The 14,351-nt window shown below is 37.8% G+C and overlaps 1 protein-coding gene across 1 annotated transcript in view; it reads right to left on the reverse strand.

The window, feature by feature from the left end:
• LOC104456963 (TMV resistance protein N-like) overlaps window positions 1–14,351 on the reverse strand; it is a 93,489-nt gene that overhangs the window by 41,869 nt on the left and 37,269 nt on the right. The window lies entirely within an intron of this gene.

Genomic DNA, 14,351 nt, shown 5'->3' on the forward strand with positions numbered 1-14,351 from the left:
AAATAGGTGAGGATTACTCCCTATTTGAAACATTGGATCAAGATAATGAACCTAGTGGAGTTCGTTCAAGTGAAAGTAACATGAGAAGTAATGAATTTAATTCAACTCACTCTCAATTACAACCACATAATGAGATGATGTCGTCATTATCTAATCCGAGTAGGAGCATGGTGAGGAATGATATGTAAAGTGTATAATATCCCATATGGCGAGCAAGTCATAAAAGTATTTCCCATCGACGTTTTGACATTGAAGGAGAAACTTTTATGGTTGCTCCACAAGATGAAGATGAGCCAAGAAATATACATAAGACTCTAAATTACCCTAGTAAAGAAAGATGGATGCATACAATGGAAGATGAGATGTAGTCAATGAAGTTAGACTATATTTGGGAACTAGTTGATCTTCCAAAAGGATGCAAAACTATTGGGAACAAGTAGGTTCTCCAAATAAAGAGCAAATCTAATGGCTCAATAGAAAGACATAAAGCTCATTTTGTAGCGAAGGGCTATAATCATCATGAATGAATTGATTATGAGGAAACATTCTCTTATAGTGAGATTTATCTCGATTCGCATTACTCTAGTAATAGTGGCAAGTATGGATCTTGAGTTACATCAAATGGATGTAAAGACTGCTTTCTTCAATGGAGAATTAGAGGAATAAATATATATGAAACAACCTGCCGATTTCATTATGGAAGGCCAAGAAGAAAAGATATGTCGATTTTTTAGATCGATATATGGCCTTAAGCAGTCGTCAAGACAATAGTATATATGTTTTCATAATACCATAATGGCGTATGATTTTACAATGATAGATTATGATCATTGTGTATATATCAAAAGATCTAAAGATCAATTTGTGATCATATCATTATATGTTGATGATGTACTAATTGCTGGAAGCAATATAAAGTTTGTTAATACTGTCAAAAGTTGGTTGTCTTCCAACTTTGAGATGAAAGATATGGGTGAGGCTATATATATTCTTGAAGTTAAGATTTTAAGAGATCGTTCGAAGATGTCATTATCTCTTTTGCAAGAAACATACAAAAATAAGGTTATTGAACGATTTCGTATGCACGATTATAAACCCATAGATACTCCTATTACAAAAGGTGAATGATTGAACCATAGACTGGGTCCAAGGACTCCACAAGAGAAAGAACAAATGAAACATATTCCTTATGCTAGTGCTGTGGAAAGCTTAATATACACTATGATGTATACAAGACCTGACATATGTTTTACAATTGGAATGGTGAGTACATACAAATCCAATCTAGGTCAAGCACATTGGAAAGCCATTAAAATAATACTGAAATATCTAAAGGAAACTGCTGAATACAAGCTGAAATACCAAGAAAATGATTTGCGATTTGAAGGCTATTCAGATGTTGATTGGGGATGAGATTTATATGAAATGAAATCTATCTCTGGTTTTGCTTTCTTACTGAATAATTGCATCATATCTTGAAGCAGTAAGTAACAAACGTGTATAGTCTTGTTCATGATGGAAGTTGAGTTCATGGCATTATCAGTAGTAATACAAGAATGTGTTTGACTTAAGAGAATTTTGGATCATTTATGTGTTATTGGGTATGCTGCAAATCAATTATTGGTTCATTGTGATAGCCAAGCAGCTATAGCGTACACCAAAGATCCAAAATATTATGGCAAGATCAAACATATATATATATATATATATATATATATCAAGTATAATTTTGTCAAGGATATGATTGTATGAAAAGATATGAATTTACAGTACATATCCACGCATAGAATGGTAGCATATCCTATGACAAAGTCAATACCTAAAGATGTGTTTTGTGGTCATGTAAATTCTCTAGAATTGCGTAGAGGCTAATGTACTGAATATTGTAATTTCCCTGAAATGTTCACATTTAATGAATTTGTGTTTTCATTATTAATGCATATGAATTTTTGTTTGACATTTATGCATCTTAATGCTCAGTGCATTATATAAAGTTGAGAAAGTATGTCGGACAGATAAAAGATAGCCCACTCACATGGGTAATCGCATCTATTTACTATGCGATAAATAGATATGAGACAGTTTTTAAGCTTATTATCTAGGTGATAATTGAGAGCTCAAGCTTAAAATATATATGTCACATTAACTGAGTGTTAAGATGATGGCATAATATTTAGGATTAATATCTTGAAAAACTCTAAACTGGTACACATGTGATAAATTTACCCAAAACTACTTTTTTGACCATAAAAAACCCCAAACCGATACACTTGTGACAAATTTACCCGACGACCATAAAAAACTCTAAACTTGTACATTTATGATAAATTTACCCTAAACTAATTTATTCGATCATAAAAAAACCCTAAACCTGGTAAATTTGCTAAATTAGATTAATACCACAAAAAAATCACAAAAATTGTAAACTGTGACAAACGAAGTATAAAATCTCAAATTAGTATACCAATCAATTGTTACATGTCATTTAACTCAGAGGGTAAATTTATCATAAGTGTACTAGTTTGGGGTAAATTTGTCAAATGTATACCAGTTTTGGGTTTTTTGTGGTAAAAAAAATAGTTTGGGGTAAATTTGTCATAAGTATACCAGTTTAAGGCTTTTTAGGGTATTAACCCTAATATTTACCATGTCCAAAAGTAAAGTAACCCACATATTTTACTTTATCTATCTATGATACAAAATGTGAGTTTTAATGAATTCTGTGAATGAGTAGATATGTGAACTCAAGTTAGACATTAGGTATGTCTGAACTATCATCTGTATGGTATTGATGATATAGATATACGCTCCATGGGAAATGAGTTAATACTGTAATACATATTTCATACTATGTATGCATGAGACGATCAATAAGAGTGGGAAAAGTTTGATCTCAACTTTTATACCGTGTGAGACTTTTGAGGAAAAGAATTCCTCAATTTAGTACCCTCATGACTCTTACTTGTTCTCAAGATTTTTATTCAGTTTTTGCTATATTAGTATGTTGCTAATAATCATGAATTGATTCGATCTAATGGAACATTTCTAGAAAAGCAAGCTAAACTGAAATTAAAAGTTTGAAGGAAAGAGGAAGATCGAATTTGAAGAATCACATTCTAGTTTTTTATTCACTGGTCGACTAATTATGATTGTTTTTGGGATAATCATAATTGTGAATACAATATATCATTGTTTAAAAAGAGATCAAGAGAGATATAAATGTGATTGATCGATTTAGGGTACTGCATACTAAATCTACTCAGAGTGTGATGCTCATAATGAGCTGCTATATATTCCTAACAGATGTATAGCAACAAACTCTCAAAGTATGTTGGTCGCACGGATTATTCATTGGTATGATTGTTGTAGAGAGGTAAAGAGGATCATGTTCGGCTCACCATGTGTAAGTGAGAGATGATAGGTTTTTCTATGTGTTGATGGGCCTAAGTAGGCTCGTTCGCCCATGTTGAGCATAAGAATTTGGCTCGCAAGTTAAGGGCTCATGGAGGAATGGTTACGATGTGAAAGGTTGCATTGTTTGGGTACGAAGGATTATGTTGTTTAAAGTAGCGTTTTATATAGAGAAGGAATATGTCTCTCTCAGTAACAACGCTCCAAAAAAGAAAGTATGTTTTCAGAGTTCTCTCCCCTTAAAAACAATAGTACGCTTCTTGGTAGAATGGAATCAGAATTCTTCCTCGAACTTCAACATTGGTGTTTAATATATGAAAGACAAGGTATGTTCGATTCCGTAGTGTATCTTTGATCGGTGATATATGTAACTCATGGACTCGTCTTCCGCGTTCGTTTTAGGGGTTCGATTGAGTATCGGATCGGTTTAGGGAATCCGTTATTCCCAACATGAAGGCAAAGAGCACTTTGATGTAGATTGAGGGAAAATTTATGAGAGATGTGGTGCAAATTTGAGATTTAAACTCTTGACTTTTGTGTTTGATTGATTTTACTTTTGTGTTTGGCTAGATTTGGATTTGGATTTGGACTGTTTGATCGTTTGTTTATCTTAAGCACTATTGGTATTTCATGGCAAAGATAGTTGCTCATTTATAGGACTAACTTACTTTTTGTGGATGCAGATTTTAATGTTATCTTTACTAAGTCAATTATCTTTTGTGAGATATCCATGTTTGCTTAGTATTATTTTGCGGGTCAAAGTTATGTCTATCCTTATTGACAGTTTCTAGACCGTCGAAGAAGGCTTATCCATAACTGAGTATTTCGTTAAGGATTTGATTCTATCGAATGAAGAAGATCTCTTAGCTGGATATAGCATGACAGAATCCATTATTCAAATTAAGATTGATTCAGGGATTTTGGATCCATTGATTGGCGTAGTATACTTGGAATGTTCTACTTATGAAAACCTAGATCCTGATATATGGGCGAGTAGGATTGGTGGGCTATCGACATATTCCTTAAATAACTTGAAATCTCCCTAATTGATTCTGTCCAATGGGTAGATTGGAAGAACTCATTTGGTAAGTGCCAATGGGTGTGATGGCATGAAGGAGTATATAAGGAAGACATTCCAGTTGTTCAAGTGTGTTCGTGATAGAAGAATTCCAAAGTCTGAAGCTTCTTATTCTTAATTAATTCAATTGTTAAGCGAAATCTTGTATTCAAAAGAGAGTTAATATCTTTGTGAAACCTTGAGGAAGTGTAGATGGTCTCAAGCAAACGCCAAGACAATGATATATGAAGTTTGAATCATTCATGGAAAAATAAGGATACGGTAAGACAAGCTCCGATTATTGTCTTTTTGAAAAGATTCTCAGATAATAATTTTCTTATTCTCATATTTTATGTGGATGATATGTTGATTATTGGGTATGATGCCAAGAAAATTAAGAGCTTGAAAAATGAGTTGAGTAAAGCTTTTATAATGAAAGACCTAGGCCCAACTAAGCAAATCTTAGACATGAGAATTACTTGTGACTGGAAGAATAAGAAATTGTGATTATCTCAAGAAAAGTATATTGAAAAGGCACTTGAAAGATTCAACATGAGCACATATAAACCGATGAGTACTCCACTTACAGGCCATTTTAAGTTGAGTAGTAATGAGTGTCCTTCAAGTTAGAAAGAGAAGAAGGTAGAGATGATGAAAATTCCTTATACATCAACCATGGGTAGTTTGATGTACTCATGCAGTTGATGTTGTGAGTAGATTTCTCTCTAATCCAAGTATGGAGCATTAAACCATTGTTAAATGGATTTTGAGATATTTTAGAGGCATTTCTACACTTTGCTTGTGTTATGGAAATGTGAAGCTTGAGTTGAGTGGCTACTTGGATGCGGACTCTGCCGGTGATGTTGATTCTCGGAAATCCACATTGGGTTATATAATAATATTTGTAGGGGGAGTTGTTTCATGCCAATTGAGATTGCAAAAATATACTGCTTTATCTACAATTGAAGCGGAATCTATCGCTATTACTAAAGGAGGTAAAGAACTCTTGTGGATACAAAAATTCCTACAAGAGGTGGGCTTGAAGTAAGAGAAGTTTGTTCTATATTGCAATAGCATAAGTGTTATCTATCTTAGCAAGAATCTAGTATTGCATTCAAGATCGAAGCATATTGATGTGAAGTATCATTGGATTGGAGAGAAGTTAGAAGATAAGCTTTTCCTACTTGAGAAAGTTCATACTAACAATAATAGGTCCAACATGATGACCAAGGCCTTGTTCGTGGTGAAGCTTGATGCTTGTAGAAGAAAAGCGGGCATGACTAACCTTCCCACATGAGGTGGAAGGGGAGATTTGTTGGCTAGGTCCACCTTCATGTGAGGCATAGCTAGCATTAAATAAAATAAAATAAAATAAAAACAAAAAGAAAAGAAAAGAACAAAAAGAAGTGGAAGTGGTGGTGTGCAAGTGTGCGTCCAAAAAGTGAAGAGAAGAGAGAGAAAACAAAAAACTACTGAAGCAAGGGAGAAGAGAAAAAAAGAAGAGAGCTGCAACTTTGCGGCTCTGATTCGAATGCCAAATATTGATGGAGTTGAGTCAAATTTCAATATGTTGCTCGTGAGGCCGAGGACTACAAGTTGATGGTTTTTGTTCGTCGAGAACCGTCTCTGAATTCTCCAGTTGCGGTTAAGGTTTTCGTGCTCCAAATTTGTTAATCTAACTATGTGGTGAGAAAAATATAATTTTAATGTTGATGTTAAGCCTCTACTATGTGACTAAAGGAGAATACTTTGTTTATCCTACTATTTTTGGTTATTAGTGGATAATTTTGGGCGGTCCATGGTTTTTTTCCTCATCGAGTTTTTCACGTTAAATCAATGGTGTCATTATTTGCTTTGTCTACTTATCATTCCGGTTTTATATTTACATATTGTGAGGTTATATATTGCTAGTTGTTATTGGGGATTGAGAGAATTTCAGTTGATTTAGTTTCGAGAGAGAAATTGATCTTGGATTGTGTTTGGCTTGTAGTGAATTGTTGTACCCAAGTTCTCCCCCAACAAATTCTAGGGTGAATTATTTGACTAAACTGTGGGAAGAAATGAAAGAAAGATGAATTAGGAGCTGAAATGCAGAAGTAGATTCTTGGTAATTCAACCCGCTTTGCTGGACCCGCTGATCATACAGTCCGACTTTCGTGGAAGTTGCCCAAGATATTTCGAAGAAAGATGGAATAGCAAGTGTAGAACCTTGACTACTGTTAGTGACATCTACCGAAACAGCTTATGCACTCAAGCACACGTATGTGCACCACCTAGTTATGCATATAATCACTAGAAGATATTGTTGATGAATTAACCAAATCACTGCGTATTATTTTATTTTTAACTTTTGAGTGGATTACTTTATTCAAAGGACTTTCTAATTCGATATTAAGTTATTTCTAGGTACTTCCATATTTAAAATGTTAGCTTTTCCTGAGTAACGTGGAGGAAAGCTTAATGAACAAATGGGAATTAATGAGCTCCAATACTTGAAACTCACAATCTCACAAATTTCCTCCACCGTCACCAATTCCATTCACTCCTGGCTGTCAACCACTGCTCTAACGAACACGATCATTCCGAAGGCGATTACACGCACTTCAAACAGCAGATAGTTAGTTCTCAACCCCTCACCTGAGCACCGGCGCGAAGAGCGGCATCGATGGTGGACGCTCCACTGAGGTAACTGAGGCAAGCTGGAGCGGGACCCATGCGGACGGCCTCGTCGGAGGACCTGACGTGGAGAACGCCGGAGTCGGCGTCGCTGTAGACGGCGACGGTCCGAACCCCCAGCGTCCTTGCCGTCCTTATGATCCCGTCGAGCTATCTCGCCTCGGTTCGCCACCAGTATCTTCTCGATGGGCTTCGGCTCCGAGGCCCGTCGCTTAGCAGCAGCCGCCGCCGCCGCCGCCGCCGCCGCCGCCGTGCCTCCGGCGAACGGGAGTAGAGCCTCGCCGACCATGGGGGTTGCGACGGACGATCAACAGCGCCATTGAAGAAGGCGTGATTTGTCGGTGGGAGAGAGGGGGAGAGAGAAAGAGTGATGAGTCAACGTCGTCTTCTTGTCTTGGGAGTCGGGACGGGGAGTGGTGAGGATGATGCTTTTATGCGACGTCGTCTGAGAGGATAGAGGAGTTCGGATTTGCATCTGACGTGGAGATGACTTGGCATTGCAACATTTAACCGGACAATTCCATTGCCCCCACTCGAGTCAACAGTCAAAACCTTTCTTCTTTTGGGTTTGCCGATGCCTGTGTTAGTTTCTGGCTGGCAGGAAAAAGGAATCAAACATATTTTAAGGACGGTCTGCGCATTAGAAACGGTAAGATTTCGTTGATTTAGGTGCTTAAAAAGTGTGCTTAGGACACTTGCTAAGATAATCCTTCCAATAATTATGATAAAAATGAGGAGAAATGAGATGAAGGATTGGGTTTTAAGGAATGAAAAGATAATATACTATGGATGAAAATGTACTTTGGTGTATTCTCCAGAAACGATGTGTATCATCCAGCAATATTACATCCGTAACGAGAAAAGAACTCGCTAATGTAACATCCAGCAATATTAAATCAGAAACTTTTTGGCCCTGTGAATATACTCCCCTTACAGGATTATGCTATTTGCTTCATGCTAGTCGATGGCTATATTTCGTGATCAGCCGCATCTCTCTCGCTCTTCAGTGTTGACAGGATTGGAGATGATTGGATCCCGGGCGGTGCTGAAGAAATAGAGAGAGATGGGAGAGATCATATGAGAACTGGTATGAAGATCCTGACAATATCGGTTTGGTTGCACATAATAACTATTTCACTAGAGGGATTGTGTGTGAAATTGCTGTTCAGATTTGTATGAAAATGTCTTTTATTGTACAAAATAACAGCTGCTTAAAGCTGCTGTCGTTCCGACCAAAAAACAAAAGCTGCTATCAAAGCTTGAGAATTAACACGGACATGGTAAGATATTTTGATGTAACAACTATGTTAAAGTGATGTGTTTGATTAATTTCAAAAGGAAGTGGGAGGGAATGCAATCTGGCTAGTAAAAACAGAGAATCAACTAGTCTTCCCTGTGCAGACCTTTTGATTTTTGACACAATCAAATCGGCACTTCCCTAAAGATGAAGATTGCATTAGATTGAGTGAAACTTACTATCTCAGAATTATTGGGCATGAAGTATTGGCATCATTAATTGGATGAAGAGAGGTGACAGAGGTCTATGTGATGAGTTTCGCAGAGCAACTGGAAAGACCATGGCCATTCAACAAGCATCCACTTAACTCTGTATTAATGCAATCCGTGTCACAAATCATAAAAGAAAGAAAGGGAAAAAGGAAGCTCCTCAACCTCAACCATGTCAGTAGCATGAGGTGAAACCTGTATTTCATAATGATTCTGAACTTGAATTGAAGGAGCAGACATTCAAGAACTTCCAGTAGAGACGGAAAAAAAAAAAAAAAAAAAGAGGGAAAAAATAGGCATTGGAATCAGTATTCCCAAATTTTCTTCCTCAAGAATCGCTTCCTTTTCAAGGTCTTACTACTTCGACATGGCCCTGTAGCTACACATTCATATGATACTAGGTCATCGTCGATCTTATCTGCTTCATAAAGTTCTTGTAATTCATTTTTTTGGTCGATTGCTTTGATAAGTTCATCATCTGTTTCACTTGAACTTTCTTCCTCGGTGTCTGCCCAATTGTCTTCCTCCCAGTCTCTTTCCTCCAATGGCCCGAACTTATCTGCTTTGAAACGTCCTTGTTTTTCTTTTTCTTGGTCGATTGCTTTGATAAGTTCATCATCTGTTTCACTTGAACCTTTCGTCTTCCTCGGTGTCCATATAATTGTCCTCCTCCAAGTCTCTTTGCTCCAAAGGCCAATTTGTTTCAATTGGCTGATGGGGTTGAAGCACGGTCCTCAGATCATCCTCCCGTTGCTCGCATATTGGATGGAATCCACACTTCTTCAATCTTGCTCCGGTTTCTGGTACGAATTTAACTTGGAAATCACTGCAATCATATCGCAAACGCTTCTTGGATATACCCAGCTTATTGCGCGGGAAATATCCCATCCCCACATGATCGGATTCCACTGAATGCACGCCTCTTGCGAGCCACACACCAGTTGGCCATTAACAAGAATTCGGACTTCACAAAAAACATCGACTGCTTTTCCTCCCTCTGGGCCAAGAACAAAACAAGTGCTAGTCCTAAGAACTTGTCGTGCAAGTCCCAGGGAACAGTGAAAAATATGGAACTGTCTTTCCAGTGAAAAAACCATTCTGGCATCTCTCTCCCAATTAGGCAAATGTCAACATTTCTCATCTTCGGGAGCCCGTCATACAAATAGCATGTATATCAAGCACTCAAAGTTAGGGTGCGAGAGAGAGAGAGAGAGAGAGAGAGAGAGAGAGAGAGACCAACCTTGAGCGATAATGCATGAGCCATATTTACCCCTTTGCGGGATAATTTACGACGTGATGACAAGTTAACCCAGCAATAGTCGGAGGAGAGACTCGACAAATCTGGGAATTCTTGTAGAGATTTGCAACAATTTGCCGAAAGGACATGCACATTTGGCGGAAGCTTAGGAATCTTTTGTATCTGCTTGCACTTATCCACGCACAAGTGTTCCAAATATTTGTATTTGTTGATGCATGTCGGCAAATGAGTAAACTTGTTTTTGGAAAGATCTAGATGCCTCAATTTGGGAAAACTGGAAGAACTCGAAGGAACTCTACTTCTAAGAGATTGCAGCCATTAAGTTCTAGCCACTTTAATTTTTGGAATCCTGAATTGCCATTAGGATTATTTGAATCCTCCAAGTTCTTTGGAAACTTGATAAAATTGGAGCAAATTGCAAGATTCAGATGCTTGAGATCTTGCCACTTATAAACACTTAATGGGAGCATTGTGAGTTTTTTGCATTTTCTTAAATTTATTTTCTTCACAAAGAGAAGATTTTCAACAGATGCAAGGAGTTCTTTAATAGCCGTCCTTCCTAGATCAAGCTCTTCTAGATGTTCCATCTTTTCGGTATATCGGAGAACTTTTCGATTTTAGAGCAACCAAAGAGATCGAGGGCTTGACGAGATTTTGTCTTGAGTATGTGAGGAAAGATACTGAGGTTAGAGCAAAACTGTAGTGACAAAAATTTTAACTTGTTGAGATATGCGATGGATTGGTGAACTTCCACCAAGCTTATGCACCCATCAAGATACAAGCTCTCTAGATTTGGAGCCGATGAAAGGTCAGGAACACTAACTAGGGACTTGCATTGACTGAAATTAATGTACTTCAACTTTCTATAATGCTGCAAAAAAAAAAAAAAAACAAGTACAATCATTAAGCTCCGTAAATATTTGTAGTTATGAAAAGGGAAAGGCTAATTATCATAAGTGCTAACCTTGCCTTCTAATTGCTTGACATGACATTTATGGACATCTAGTCCAATAAGTTTCTTTAGAACAGAGCCAAAATCTAGAACTGGGGCATTGGGCCATTTAAGTCATCTCAGATTATAAGGGAGAAGGACAGGATCTTTCGAAGAGATATGCACTTCAAGCAGAAGCAGCATTCTCAACATCTTTATGTTTCTGAAAGCATCGAGACTTAAGGTTCTCTTCAGAACTCATAGTTGTATGCTTGTTCAATACTATGGCCTTTACCGCATTCGTTCCCCATCCATAACAGAGGAAATTCAGTTCTTGCACAAAAATTCCATTGAGATTTACAATATGCTGTCCAAATCAAAGAAACATAAAAATAAGAAATAAAAATGTTCATATAAACAACTTTTACCGTATCTCCACATAGAATGTCCTCAACATCTTCAAACAGCCATAATCTGTTGCGTTTCCCAAGATTATTGGGACATCCTGCTTAACAATATTCTTACCCATCAATTGAACCAAATCATGCATTTGCAGGGTCCCATGCTCATTTCTTATCAAGGACCTCTCAATGAGAATTTATATTCCCATAGTTGTCTCAAAGTCGTAGCCATCAAGAACTTCCTTGATGTATTCTATACTTTTTCTCTTAAAGAAACAAGCAACATCAAGGAAAATCTCATTCTTTTTGTCCTCCAATCCATCGAAGATTTTTTTTGTCCTCCAATCCATCGAAGATTTTCTTCAGAACTTGATTGATAGTTTGGTCAGGACTATCGGAGAGTTTACGCAGTGCACTTTCCCATGCTTGTTCGTTTCTTCCACATAAGAATGAGCCCAACACTTTGAGGGCTAGTGGAAAGCCATTAGCATAATGCAATGCTTTATCTATGAGATCCCTTTTTATTTCAACTTCCTTGCAATTTTGAAAGGCATACCTACCAAAAAGGTCTAGTGCTTTATCGTCTTCTAAAGTTTTAACTTCATACACACAATTTATGCCATGAGAAGTTAGCTAATATTTATCCCTTGATGGTACAAAGATTCTACTTCATTTACCAAACCGATCCCCTCCTCTAGCTAATGCATTTAATTGACTCAATTGGTCAACATCATCAAGAACTAGGAGAACCTTCTTGCAACAGTCTTTCCCTTATCAAACCAATTCCACCATCAACACAATAGACTGTTAGATATCTAGGAAGCAAGATCTCAAATAGAAGTTTCTTTTGCAAATCAACCAGACCATTGCTTTTGTTAAAAATTTCTCTATCTTGCTCCAAAAAACTAGATCCATGAAACTGTCTCTCAATAGTATTATATATCGCTTTGGCAATTGTTGTCTTCTTTATGCCTCCAAGTCCCCATAGACCTATCATGAGAACATCATCAACATCTGACTCTATTTATGATAGTGATATCACTTCTTGAACTCGGGAATCTATTTTGACCGGATACTTAGCAACATGTAAGGGTGTTCACTCTAGATGACTTGACACTTGCTCGACAATGCCTCGTATGAGCTCCGTTTCATCTCTAATAAGTACTCAAAGAAAGAGAAACATGTTTTAGCATTTCAAAGCCATGGCAAGAATTCAACCTCTAACATAAGGAAAATAATGGGAAAAGTGCTCAAATAGTCCTAAATCTATTGCATTAGTACCAATTTAGTCCTAAACTTTTCAATTGAATTAATTTTTCTTTTACGGCAGGGATAACACAAATGAGTAATGGAAGATCCATGTCCCCACCCTAGCTAGAAGTTTTGGTCCTAAACATTTTCACATTAGTACAAATTCAATCCATTTGGACAATTTTGGCCGGCCGATGGTTGGAATCTAACATGGATGCTAGCCGGTGACCTGACGTTAACGTAACAATTTTTTTCATATTTTTTTATTTGAATTTTTTTATTATTAATTTTGTTTCCATTTTCTTTTCTCCCTTCTTCCTCCTTGGACTATCCTTATGATGGTTGATGAGCCTTCGTGCAAGCGCCATAGCCCTCTCCTGACCTTGCCCAAGGTCATAAGTGAGGTGGTTTCGCTTGGATTTGGCTAGGCCATGGCGGCCATCACTAGGCCGGAGGCTTGCCGACCATTTTGGCCGAGGGCCATGAAGCCCTTGTGGGGGTCGTGGCCGTCGCCTGGCCTCACCCAAGGCCGCATGTGATGTGGCTTCGCCCAAGCTTTGCCATAGGCGAAGGTGGCCTCAAGCGTGGACTGGCAAGGCCATGGCGGCCATTTCCAAGTCGAAGGCTCACCAGCCATTGGATGAGGGCCACGGAGTCCTCACTGGGTTCGCATCCCTCACCTAGCCTTGCCCAAGGTTGCAGGCGAGGTCATCGCAGCCCTCGCCTAGTGGCTGGCGAGCCTCTAGCCTAGCGATGGCCTCCATGGCCTCGCTAGCCACAAGCGAGGCCACCTTTGCCCAGCCTTAGGCAAGGCCGAGCAAGGGCCACGGCCCTCCCTAGAGGCTCATCAACCACCGCAAGGACAGCCCAAGGAGGAAGAAAGAAGAGAGAGAAGAAAAGGAAAAAGAAAAGAAAAAAGAAAAAATTAATAAAAAACCTGAAAAAATAAAAGAAATATTAAAAATTACCACATCAGTGTCCGGCCACCAGCTGGCGTTCATGTCAGCGCCACCTGCCAAAATTGACTGGATAGACTGAATTGGTACTAATGTAAAAATATTTAAGACTGAATTGGTTTAAATGAAAAATTTATGACTGAATTGATACTAACGCAATAGTTTTAGGACTTTTTTGGTACTTTTCCCGGAAAATAAGATAAGAAGGTTAGCAAATGATAAGATGAAAAAAACTAACACATGTGGTGATCTTGCCCCAACATCTACCCAAGGAAAATACGAAGAACTTGCGCCTGAAGACAATAATGACTAAGGAACTGTTAAACCACACTTTCATCGAAAACAAAAAGTTGTCATTATCCACACAACAAGAGTCGAATTCAAAGAATGATTCTACTTTCTTTGCCAAACCGATTGCCTTGTCCACCTAATGCATTCAATTGATCCAACTGGTCAACATCATCAAGAACTAGGATAATCTTCTTGCAACAAAGTCTTTCCCTTACCAAACTAATTCCTCCGTCTTTAGTATAGATTGTTAGATGTCTAGAGACAAGATCTAAGATAGAAGCTTTTTTTTGCAAATCAATTAGACAGTTGCTTTTGTTTAAAGTTTCTCTAACTCGCTCCAAAAAACTACATCCCTCAAACTGTCTCTCAATTTCATTATATATCGCTTTAGCAATTATGCCTCCAGGTCCCCATAGACCTATCATGAGAACATCATCATTGTCCGACTCTTTTTGCAACAATGATATCACTTCTTCAACTTGGGAATCTATTCCAACCTGATACTTAGCAACATGTAAGAGTATTCGTTCTAGATGAATTGATAATTCCTTTATGATGCATTGTATGAGTTCCACTTCATCTCTAATGAGCACTCTAAAGAAAGAGAAAAATG

This window comes from Eucalyptus grandis, chromosome 8 (genome assembly GCF_016545825.1).
Source record: "Eucalyptus grandis isolate ANBG69807.140 chromosome 8, ASM1654582v1, whole genome shotgun sequence".
Lineage (NCBI taxonomy): Eukaryota > Viridiplantae > Streptophyta > Magnoliopsida > Myrtales > Myrtaceae > Eucalyptus > Eucalyptus grandis.